The 12,820-nt window shown below is 42.8% G+C and overlaps 1 protein-coding gene across 37 annotated transcripts in view; it reads right to left on the reverse strand.

The window, feature by feature from the left end:
* RIMS2 (regulating synaptic membrane exocytosis 2) overlaps nucleotides 1–12,820 on the reverse strand; it is a 583,792-nt gene that overhangs the window by 380,867 nt on the left and 190,105 nt on the right. The window lies entirely within an intron of this gene.

A 12,820-nucleotide genomic window follows, 5' to 3' on the forward strand; every position in this document is an offset into this window, starting at 1 on the left:
TCTATCTATCTCATATCTATCTATCTCATATCTATCTATCTCATATCTATCTATCTCATATCTATCTATCTATCTATCTATCTCATATCTATCTATCTCATATCTATCTATCTCATATCTATCTATCTCATATCTATCTATCTATCTATCTATCTATCTATCTATCTATCTATCTATCTATCTATCTATCTATCTATCTATCTATCTATCTAATATCTATCTATCTAATATCTATCTATCTAATATCTATCTATCTAATATCTATCTATCTATCTATCTATCTAATATCTATCTATCTATCTATCTCATATCTATCTATCTCATATCTATCTATCTCATATCTATCTATCTCATATCTATCTATCTCATATCTATCTATCTCATATCTATCTATCTATCTATCTATCTCATATCTATCTATCTCATATCTATCTATCTCATATCTATCTATCTATCTCATATCTATCTATCTCATATCTATCTATCTCATATCTATCTATCTCATATCTATCTATCTCATATCTATCTATCTCATATCTATCTATCTATCTATCTATCTATCTATCTATCTATCTATCTATCTATCTATCTATCTATCTATCTATCTATCTATCTATCTATCTAATATCTATCTATCTAATATCTATCTATCTAATATCTATCTATCTAATATCTATCTATCTATCTATCTATCTAATATCTATCTATCTATCTATCTCATATCTATCTATCTCATATCTATCTATCTCATATCTATCTATCTAATATCTATCTATCTAATATCTATCTATCTATCTATCTAATATCTATCTATCTATCTAATATCTATCTATCTATCTAATATCTATCTATCTATCTATCTAATATCTATCTATCTATCTATCTATCTATCTATCTATCTATCTATCTATCTATCTCATATCTATCTATCTATCTATCTATCTATCTATCTATCTATCTATCTATCTATCTATCTATCTATCTATCTATCTATCTATCTATCTATCTATCTATCTCATATCTATCTATCTCATATCTATCTATCTCATATCTATCTATCTCATATCTATCTATCTATCTGTCTATCTATCTAATATCTATCTATCTATCTATCTAATATCTATCTATCTATCTATCTAATATCTATCTATCTATCTATCTATCTATCTATCTATCTATCTATCTATCTATCTATCTATCTATCATCTCATCTAATATCCATGTCTCCAATATCTATATATATCATATATAGTGTGTGTGTGTGTGTGTGTGTGTGTGTGTGTGTGTGTGTGTGTGTGTGTGTGTGTGTGTGTATATATATTAATGTATCTATCTTATGCATAGGGTTAGGCCATGTTTTTGTGGCCGCAATTCACCCGCAAATCTGCAGGTGAATTGCACTCCTATTCATTTCAATGGGCCCATGAACACGTGCATAGCCCAGAAGCCCGGACCGCAAAAAGAACGGACATGTCTTATCACGGCCGTGTTTTGCGGTCCCGGCTCATAGAAATGAATGCACGCTTCCACATGCACAGCCCGCGATTTGCGGGTGACACTCCACGGCCGTCCGAACCGAAAATCACGGCCGTGCACACCACTACATGTGGCCTTATACCTTCTATCTGGAAATATATGTAAATAAACGGATTCCAGCTATTTTTTTAACTCACTATATTATGAAACAATTAACCCTCAAATTGCTGTATAAATATTTAGACCAAACTGCAGGAAATTGCTTGTAAAAAAAAAACCACCATAAAAAACGCTTGAAATTCATCGCGTTCTTGTTTAAAACGCTAAAAATAATAGTGTGTGCAGGAAGACTAATACACAAATTTTCAAGGCAGTAATAGCGAACAGGGCAGAATCAGCGAGGACACCGACCACTGGCGCAAATAATGACGGCCTGTTCTGTTCTGCACCGCTCTGGTACTGTGCGACTCCAGAACCGCCTGTAAAATCAGGTTTTTGATAAAAAAAAATTAAATGGGGTTAATTTTCTGTCTTGAATCCCAGTCGCCCGTCTCTGTTAGACGGATTATCACCGCTGAGAAAGAATCCCTGCACAGGATGGAGAAGCCATTTTAACGAACAATTCTCATTTCTGTTTCGTCTTCCACTGATGCTCTATAGCTGTAGGCAGGGAGCAGCACGGCCCAGCGTTAGTCCCTGGTGTTTAAACGGCTATTGCTTGCGCAAGATAATGGGAGATTCAGCAAATTACGGTTTTAATGTCTTCTTCCCCCCTGTTCAATTAAAATGAGCAGCATCCCTCCCATTCCCCAACGTTCTCCTTTTATGCAACTGCAATCTCATGAAAGGACGATCATCTATTTTAAGAACACATGGGGGTGAAAAGTCCGTCATTCATGCCCAGTCAGATGCAATTCTCTGCATCGACATGACACAGCCTGCAGTATTTGTACCAGCAGCCATAATAATCCGAACTCCTTTATTTCCAGCCCTCCTCGTAAACCAGTCCATCTCAACGGAGGGGAATGGCCTCAGCGTCAACTTTCCTCCTTATCGATAAACGCGGAAATTACGATTTTATTCCGTCCTTTTGTTCGGTGTCAGGATCAGGCAAAATCAAGTGAGCTGTGAGCGCAGAGCTGGAGGCTCAGACACACAGCAACGAAAACACAGACCTGACTAAGCAACTGTAAGACAGAGAGCCGGGAAGAGCAGTCATTCATATGAGGACCGGTAGCCGCCTGCTTTCAGTGCTTCAGTATTGCAGTCTGTACTACGCAACCATTATTACGCCACCACGCAGTAGTAGTTATTCTTTGCCGGGACCCTCCACAAAATCTAGTAAAAAGGAAAAGTGGCGAAGTGGACTATGATAACCAATTTGATTGCTTCTTCAACCACTTAAAGGGGTTTTCCCATCAGAGACGTTTATCCACAGGATATGTCATAAATGTCAGATAGATTCGGGTGCCACCTCTATGACCTGGACCTGTCTCTAGAACGGGGCCCCCTAAACCCAGTTCTACTGCTTTATATTGTGTCTGAAGCGCGTGGCTTCCGACCATAAACGACGGAAATAGCGTAGCTCGCATGCTACGCTGCTTCCGTAAGTGCCATTCACTACTATGGGAGTAACATCGTAGCTCAGCGAGTTACGCTGTTTCGGTCATTCATGGTCGGAAGTCACGCGCTTCAGACACAACACAGAGCAGTAGAATGGTGTTTAGGGGCCCCGTTCTAGAGATAGGTGCGGGTCCCAGAGGTGGGACCCGCATTTATCTTCATATTTATGACATATCCTGTGCATATGTCATAAATGTCTCTGATGGGAAAACTATTAAATGAAAGGAACCCTGGTTCATAATACCATTCTGAAGAATCTCTTTTAGTAAATACTTGTATTCCCCATGAAATAACAATGCTAGAACATCTTTTTCTTAGAACTCTGCATTGTGTCGTTCCTCTGTTATTCTTATTGTAAATGCATAAATAAATTGACAACTGGGCGTTATCATTTCCCTTTGTCAAAGAGGCGTGTCCCTACACAGTCTGATACTGTCCAATCAGTGCTGTCAATGTCAGACTGTGTAGAAGCACACCCTATTGACCAGGGGAATGGTAACACCCGGTTGTCAATTTATTCATACATTTCCAGGAGAAATAACAGAGGAACGGCAGAACGTAGAGTCCTAAGAAAAGATGCTCCAGAATTGTTACTTCATGGGGAATACAAGTATTTACTGACAAATGTCAGGTGCCCGGCTATTGGGGGAACTCCGGCTGCCCAGTAGTGAAGACAGAAACGCGTTTCGACAGTTCTGGTTCTGGCTAGGTGTCACATGATCCGGGATGCCGGTAGCAGGAGGGAATATAAGGGCTGATTAAATGGGAAAAGAATTGTGTAAAATAAAAAATCCCAAAAAACAAAAGTTAAATAAACCTATAAAATAAAAATAAAACATACATATAAATTTAAATCCTGCCCCAACATAGAATACTGGCAGCACGAGCCGTGATCATTTACTCCCATAAATAGGACATGTCACAAACGTGGGCAGACATCGCACCAACACCCTCCCTTTACTATGACATTATCTCTCCCTGCATGTCCTGATTCTCAGCAAATTCTCCAAAAATGCAGCCTTTTCCCGCAGGTGAATGGGAGAAGGCGGCTGCAATACCTGTGAATCGCTAAATACATGTCGAAGATTCACAGTGGGCAAGTAGAAATGAAGAGGAAGCAGGGCTCGGACAAGCACTGCACCCCCTTAAAAACAGCTGATCGGCGGGGGTCCCGGGAGTCGGACCCCGACCCATCAGCTATTGATGGCCTAAGCTGAGGCTAGGCCATCAATTCTTACTGGCTGGAAAACCCCTTTAATAATAGGTGATGGGGACAGCTCAATTGCTCCTCCACCACCCTGCAGCGTGATCACAGAGCATGCCCACAACACTCTCTCATAGAAGTCAATAGGTTATTTTATGACTGTTTTCAGGGGCTTGAGGTAAAGCAAATCTCTGGAACTGCCATTGTAACAGCTCGGGCACGATGACTGCAAATATAATCATACAAAAGAAAATAAAAATATGAAAATAAAATATACAGTATGAAACAGATTATGTTTAAGAATATATTTTAACAAAAGTAAAACAATAAGGTGATACATTCCCTTTATACCTGCGATTGCATATCACTACAAGTCACATTTATCCTTCGGGAGTCTGTTCAGCACGGGGTATACTTGTCAGCGTAAGCAATAAAATAAATACAGTATAAAAATGACTTCACAAGAGGCAGACTACATTTAAGTCTATCATGTGGGACAAGTGAATGAAACCACCACTTACTGTATATAATATAAATAATATATTACCAATTAGTGATGCCAGGAACACCCATTTAATAATACATGTAGCAAACTATTTCTGTGCACAATTTGGCTTTCATACCCCTTGGTGCAGAGACGCTTTTCACAATATTGGACATGCCAACATGATGGGCAATAAAGTGGCGGTAGTATGCCAGCACTGAATCATCGGCAGCAGCGATGACTATCTATCTATTGTAGTTGTTACTTTGCTTCATTAATCAGGAGGAAATGCCGGTTTGCGGCTAGTGACAGGTGTCAGCTTCCTCGCAGTATGAGGTTTGCTTCAGAGCCAGGCCTGAAACACTGTAGCAGAACTTCTGAAGGCAGCAATCTATCAATCAGTGTATTTCATGACAGAATATCTTTCTGTGACAAGGACAGGTATACTGCCCGGTAGACCATGCAGCAGATCTGGCATGCCAGTGCCATATGCTATTTTAATCTACCACTTATTCTTGTCGTGGGCATACTACATATCAAATACCAGATGAAAGTAAATTAAACAGCTTAAAGTGCATTAGCGGAAACCTCTCCTGCTTTATTCAGGCATATAATCTCTGAGACTGTTGTGTATAATCGAGTGACATCACTATATGGCTCAGTGATGTCACGTAATCTGTAGTGATGTCACCGCTCCATAGCAATAGTGATACATTCATACTTTGCGATCTACCATGACATCCTCCTTTTTCTTGTCTATATGCCGGATCAGGGCTCTATTAGGACTTATGGTAATCATAGAGAAGAGGGGCTTCTGCTTAGGACCCCTTTTATAGGCCAGTCCGGGAGACTCAACCAGGCCCTGCATAACATAACTGCACATTCATTTGAATAGGCACAATGTAATGCTACATTTCTTCTATAGATGGTGCTGCAAGGGAAATATTTGGCCGGAAGAAACCTCAACTGATTGCCGGGATGCTTTTTTTTTTTTTTAGATAAAGGGTTGCCTTGGTGAGAAAAGTCCTTTAAACCTGTTTTGACTCATGTCCAAGGAGTTATCTTGGACATGGGACATGTATTTGCATACACCACACGCTGGTATTAAACTTATTATTCTGCAAAGAGGGTTACCTGATGATTTTAACAAGGGCATGGTTTGTTTCAAAGTCCTACAGTGCCATGCCAGCAGTTTGATGCCCAAAAGGCTGATGACAAGCACTTTGCCACAGGGGTATCGCCACCATTAAATCTCATCTCTGGTTGCTAAACAACATCTCCCCTAAGCTTCCCTACCAGCATCTAGATCAGGGGTCTCAAACTCGGCCGGGTAAGTGGGCCGCATATAGAAAAAATGTGAAGTGGTCGGGCCGCATTACTTTCAAATTTGATACAATACAAAATTATTGTTAATCAATTAGTTATTTGAACTACTATAACACTATATTACTAGAATAATAATACTACATTACTATAATAATACCGCTAGGTTTAAAATTTGAGATATTTCTCCACGTGCTTATTTCAACAATCCAGCTTTCCAGTTTAAGGCTATGTTCACACGGGGTATTTTGCAGGAGGAATATTTGCCTCAAAATTCAGTTTGGAAGTTTGAGGCAGATATTCCTCTCCCTGCACGCCGATTTTCGCTGAGTTTTTCGCGCTGTTTTTTGCCCGCGGCCATTGAGCGCCGCGGGCATAAAACAGCGCGAAATATGCTTTCTCTGCCTCCCATTGAAGTCAATGATAGGTCAGAGGCGGAAGCGCCCGAAGATAGGGCATGTCGCTTCTTTTTCCCGCGAGGCAGTTTTTACTGCTCGCGGGAAAAAGACGCCGACGCCTCCCATTGAAATCAATGGGAGGCATTTTCGGGCCGTTTTTGCCGAGTTTTGCGACGCGGTTTCCGCGTCAAAAAACTCGGCATAATACCCCGTGTGAACATAGCCTAAGTGTCGCTAAATGCAGTCCGGCGGCTCAGTTAGCACACATGTCAAGATTGGGCAGCCCCTTTTTAGATAGTGCCGCAGTGCCCTCTGTGGATGCTGCCGCGGTGCCCTCTGTGGATGCTGCCGCAGTGCCCTCTGTGGATGCTGCCGCAGTGCCCTCTGTGGATAATGCAACACACCCCTAGATAAGGCCACAGTGCCCTCTGTAGATAAGGCCACAGTGCCCTCTGTAGATAAGGCCACAGTGCCCTCTGTAGATAAGGCCACAGTGCCCTCTGTAGATAAGGCCACAGTGCCCTCTGTAGATAAGGCCACAGTGCCCTCTGTAGATAAGGCCACAGTGCCCTCTGTAGATAAGGCCACAGTGCCCTCTGTAGATAAGGCCACAGTGCCCTCTGTAGATAAGGCCACAGTGCCCTCTGTAGATAAGGCCACAGTGCCCTCTGTAGATAATGCAACACACCCCTAGATAATGCCAGTGTCCTCTTCAGATACTGTCACACACCCGCTTGTAGATAACGCCACAGTGCCCTCTGTAGAGGCTGCCACAGTGCCCTCTGTAGAGGCTGCCACAGTGCCCTCTGTAGAGGCTGCCACAGTGCCCTCTGTAGAGGCTGCCCCAGTGCCCTCTGTAGAGGCTGCCCCAGTGATGTCAGGGGCTTGCCCAGAGCTGGAGTCCCAGGCAGAGCGCTAGTAGGCTCTTCCTGGGACTCCAGCTGTGCTCCTGACATCACTGGGACTCCTGCTCTGGGGAAGCCCCTGACATCATTGTCGATGTATGGACAGCGATGTCAGAGGCTTCCCCAGAGTCCCGGAGCAGAGCCGATAATAGCGCTCTGCCCGGGACTCCGCTCTGGGGAAGACCTTGACACACTGTCCATATATGGGCAGCGATGTCAGGGAATTCCACAGAGTCCCGGAGCAGAGCCGACACCAGCGCTCTGCTCGGGACTCCGGCTCTGGGGAAGCCCCAGACATCGCTGTTCATATGTGGACAGCGATGTCAGGGAATTCCACAGAGTCCAGGAGCAGAGCCGACACCAGCGCTCTGCTCGGGACTCCGGCTCTGGGGAAGCCCCAGACATTGCTGTTCATATGTGGACAGCGATGTCAGGGAATTCCACAGAGTACAGGAGCAGAGCCGACACCAGCGCTCCGCTCCGCTCTGGGAAAGACCCTGACACACTGTCCATATATGGGCAGCGATGTCAGGGAATTCCACAGAGTCCCGGAGAAGAGCCGACACCAGCGCTCTGCTCGGGACTCCGGCTCTGGGGAAGCCCCAGACATCGCTGTTCATATGTGGACAGCGATGTCAGGGAATTCCAGAGTCTCGGAGTAGAGCCAATACTAGCGGCTCTGTGTCCCGCGGGCCGCAGATGACAGCCCCAGGGGCCGCATGCGGCCCGCGTGCTTGAGACCCCTGATCTAGATAGAACAAAAAATATTCTTTCTTGTTCCTCCATTTTGATCCTGCAGAAATCGGATTTATTGTGCAATGTTCACATGATCCCTGATACCTCAAATAGAGAAATCGAAATCAAGTCTTTGTAGCATGGAGAGGCAGTCTACTATACAGCACTTATTATTCAACTCCTTCTGTTTACTTCAGTATATGTGGCCACATGTTCTCATACAGTGGTCACCCAGGTAGGAAGAGAAGTGGTTGCTAGGATACCTTAAATGGGTTGTCTGCTTCACAGGGCATTTTGAGTTCATAGAGAAGGGACCTCCCCTGTACAAGCCAGGGACAATTTGGGGGATCTGGCAAGTCCATAAAAAAATAAGGATAAAAGCCACCAACATAATACACAAATACTACAAAAATGTAATAAACATAGATACTGCTAAGATATATGATACAAGTATGTAGGTGGAATGAGCCCCTGTAGCAGTGAAGGGTTAAGGAATATAATAAAATAGATCAAATACAATTTAAGTTCTAAGAAATTAAATGCCAATGAAATTTAGGATTTCATAACTATCCAATGTAAATATGATATTATATCGAAATGATTTAGAGATGAATGAGATGTCACAGAATAGGAAGAGAATCGGAGAAACGAAAGAAAACACTGCAGCAAATCTACAGAAGCCGTGTAATTACTGCAATGTAATGAGCACAGCACAAAGTCACAGTACAAATTCTCCGAGCACATTACTGATCCACACTCCACGACGTCCGCTAAGCCGGGCTGACATAGGAAGAAGCATAGAACTCATTAGGACTATTACAAGATTGAGCTCAGTGAACAATGTCCAGTCCACATACAATATTCACTGTATATAGGAGCGAAAACGACAACGTACGCAATTCTATTACGGACACATACCCAGAATGTTTTTGTCTAGTTGACTGGAAATTTACTTTACCTGTTTAGTTCAAGATGGGAAAGCTGCGGGATAACAAATATGGCAAATGTCGTGAACGTATCACTACATCACTAGACAGACCGGCCGGTCAGGAGTCGGGAGAGCTGGATGACCATCCATGTGGGAACTCTAATCTAATATATATTTTGGAAAGTTTGTTTGCAGCCCGATTTTTCATTGGTTTAAAAGCAGTCCATGTGACTGCTGCAGCCTGTGATTGGCTGCAGCGGTCACATGGGATGAAACGTCATCCCAGGAGGCTGGACTGGAGGAAGAAGCAGGAGTTCTGGGTAAGTTAACTCTTAATACTTTTAACTCCAGCGGTAGTCACTGTCCCGGTTGCTGAAAGAGTTACTGCCGATCAGTTAACTCTTTCAGCACCCTGGACAGTGACTATGCCCTGACGTCGCCTAGCAAAGCTCCCGTAATTACGGGTGCAAACACATAGTCACCCGTAATTACGGGAGCCCCATAGACTTAGGCCTCATGCACACTTCCATCACCGTTTTCACGGCCGTTTTTCACGGATCCGTGTGTCCGTGATTGGAACCATGTGCTTTCCGTGTGTACTCCGTGTACACTTCCGTGTTTCAGTTTCCGAGAGGAAACTGAAACCCGTTCACACTGTGTACACGATATTGTGAGCGTCGCACATGCTATTCCCTGTCCAGCGTTACTCACAGTCCAGGGTGCTGAAAGAGTTACTGCCGATCAGTGCAGCCCCTTAACTCTTTCAGCACCCTGGACAGAGACTACCGCTGGACAGGGAATACCATGCGCGGCGCTCACAATATAGATAAATGGTTCATTAAAAAAAAAAACGCAACAAAAAAAAAGTTACTACTTACCCAGAACTCCTGAATTAGCTGAGGGTGTGCTGGGAGTCGGACCCCCAAGGATCTGATATTGACAGCATACACTAAGGATAGGCCATCAATATAAGATGCCTGGAGAACCCCATTAACAATTTGTAATTTTTAAGTTAAACATAATAAAAACGGTCGGGACGTGGTTTGTTTGATACAAAGGTCCAAATCCACTGCATAGACATAGAGTTGATGGCACTATTATGGGAAGGTCACGTATGTTTTTACTTAACTTAAAAAAATATTTTGCACTGCAAAAATAATTAACTAAATATAAGTCATTTAAAAAAATTAAAAGGTGTATACTGCTAGAATTCACAAACCATGACGGCATACAGTGTAAAAACATGAGATCTTTGATAACTTGGTTTAAATAAGGTTTATGAGAATGCCGGGACCAACCTTACAGAAGCTGGGAGCCAACTCCTGCGTGAGCCGGCTCATTTATATATTGTGCACTCACCCTGTAAAGAGTGTTTTTTTTTCTAAATTACTTATATTTACATAACTTAATGGACATGTGTCTTTTTTCAACCGTACGAACTAGTATGTAACCTTCAAAATTCTAATGGCCTGCAACCACCAGTAGAGGGAGCTTATGAGCTTGCTGCATACTGTGTTAATACTAAGTTCATTGTATAAATAGTATGCAGTAAGCTCCTAAGCCCCCTCTAGTGGCAGCTGCAGGCATTGAAAATGTTATTATTTAAAGGGGTTGTCCACTACCGATGACCTATCCACCAGAAAGGTCATCAGTATATGTTCTGCGGGGGTTCGACCGTCCATGCGGGAAGAAGATGGTTCCAGTCACGGAATAGCATCCGAGCTGCTTCTATTCAAGTGAATAGGAGCAGAGCTGCAGTTCTGCAGCACGGCCGCTATGCAATGTACGGAGCCAACTGCTTCCGGCTCCGTACACTGCATACTGTGCAATGACATCCAATGCCCGCAGGCAGCCGGAGCAACTGATGGCTGCGGGGTCCAGGTGTTGGACCCGCACCAATCATATACTGATGACCTATTATCCGGTGGATAGGACATTAGTTGTCCGGTAGTGGACAACCCCTTTAACTCTATGTCTATGCTGGGGATTTGGAGCTATGTATCCGACAAACAAAGCTCTGACCATTATAAGGATATATTAAGAAATTAATCAGCACAAAATGATCTATATTTACTATGGACTTTTTTGGTTAAGGGGAAATACTCCCTAAAAGCTAAGCAGCACTCCTATTAACATTTATAATATTACAAGCCTGGTGAACTGAAAGGTCTACACTGGTGAGGAAAATTCCCCAATATATTCAGATATAGAAAGAAGTAGAATTGATTCAAGTCAAACATAGAAACCAAAGATATTCAGAATGGCCTTCAACATCCATCAATGGGAAAATCATTGACGTAGTTATTAAAGGGAACTTTTAGGAAAACTGCTGACTGTAAGCATCTCCGCTAAGTGACAATTTCAGAAGACGATGGATTCACAAATATTGACAGATGATCAACTGTGATGTTGCTTGTGGACGTCAACCATCAGTCTGGACATATTTCATCAGATGCAAGAAAAATTCTTGGGGCCAAGTAGTGATAAAGCAGGATTTTATTATTTTAATTAAGGTGGAATGGGAAAAAGTTAACTTTGCATACACTGTAAGGCAATGATTTCCAATCTGTGTCTCTCCAACTGTTTCGAAAACTACAACTCCCACCATGCCTTAGGCTCAGGGCATGGTGGGCTTTAGAGGGCATGGTGGGCTTTAGAGGGCATGGTGGGGTTTAGAGGGCATGGTGGGGTTTAGAGGGCATGGTGGGGTTTGTAGTATTGCAACAGCTGGAGAGCCACAGGCGATCACTGCTCACTCCCATAGAATTAGCTATGTAGCCTATGAGAATTACATAACCGATGCTTCTGGTTTTTTTTGCACCAGTTATGCAATTTATCTCATAAAACAGAATGGGTTACAAAATATTTTTTTATATATTTTTACATTTTTTTTAGATTTAATAACAACTTTTTGTTTTTCTAGTACATATGTGTCCTTGTATCTTTTTGAGGTCACGCTCAGACAGATCACTGCTAATGATCCAGTGACCTCTAGACCCACCAAGACCTGTGACATGTCTTCAAATGAACTTGCGGAATCTCTCTCGAAAGGAACCTCTCAACTGAATTCTGTGCGGAAATTCTGCAGAATTTACAGTAGCAGAAAAGTGGATGAGATTAAGAAAATCTCATGCCCACTCTGCGGAAAAAATACAGCAGCGCTCACATTAATAAATTGACCTGTGGTGCGGAATTTAAATTCGCAGCATGTCAATTTATGCAGCGTTTTCGTTGCGTTTCTGTTGTGGATTTTCCCCTTTGAATTCAATGGAGTGCAAAACCACCAACAGAAAGCCATGTGTTGCAACTTTTGCGGCGGATTCGCAGCGATTCCGCCGCAAAAATCGCAACTCAGGAAAAAAATGTATAAATCATACTTATCCAGAACTTCCTACTTCTTCCTGCAGTACGGCCTCTTGGATGACATTTCATCCTATGTGACCGCTGCAGCCAATCACAGGCTGCAATGTCATCCAGGAAGGCTGGACTATGCGGAGAGAAGAGGGAGGGGTCAAGTGTGATCGTTTTTTTTTTCTCCCCAGCGGTTTTTCCCGCAGAGGAAATTCCGTTTGTAAAACCACACCACAATGTGGTGCAATTTTTCGGACGGAAGGTGCTGCGGGTTCCAGGTCGGATATGCTGTACAGTTTTTACGCAGCGTATCCGAACCGTGGGAACCCGGGCCTACGTATTGACTTACAGTCATCCATAGTATTAGGCACAATATATTTCTAATGCTGCCCA

The sequence above is a fragment of the Rhinoderma darwinii genome, chromosome 5, assembly GCF_050947455.1.
Source record: "Rhinoderma darwinii isolate aRhiDar2 chromosome 5, aRhiDar2.hap1, whole genome shotgun sequence".
Taxonomy (NCBI): domain Eukaryota; kingdom Metazoa; phylum Chordata; class Amphibia; order Anura; family Rhinodermatidae; genus Rhinoderma; species Rhinoderma darwinii.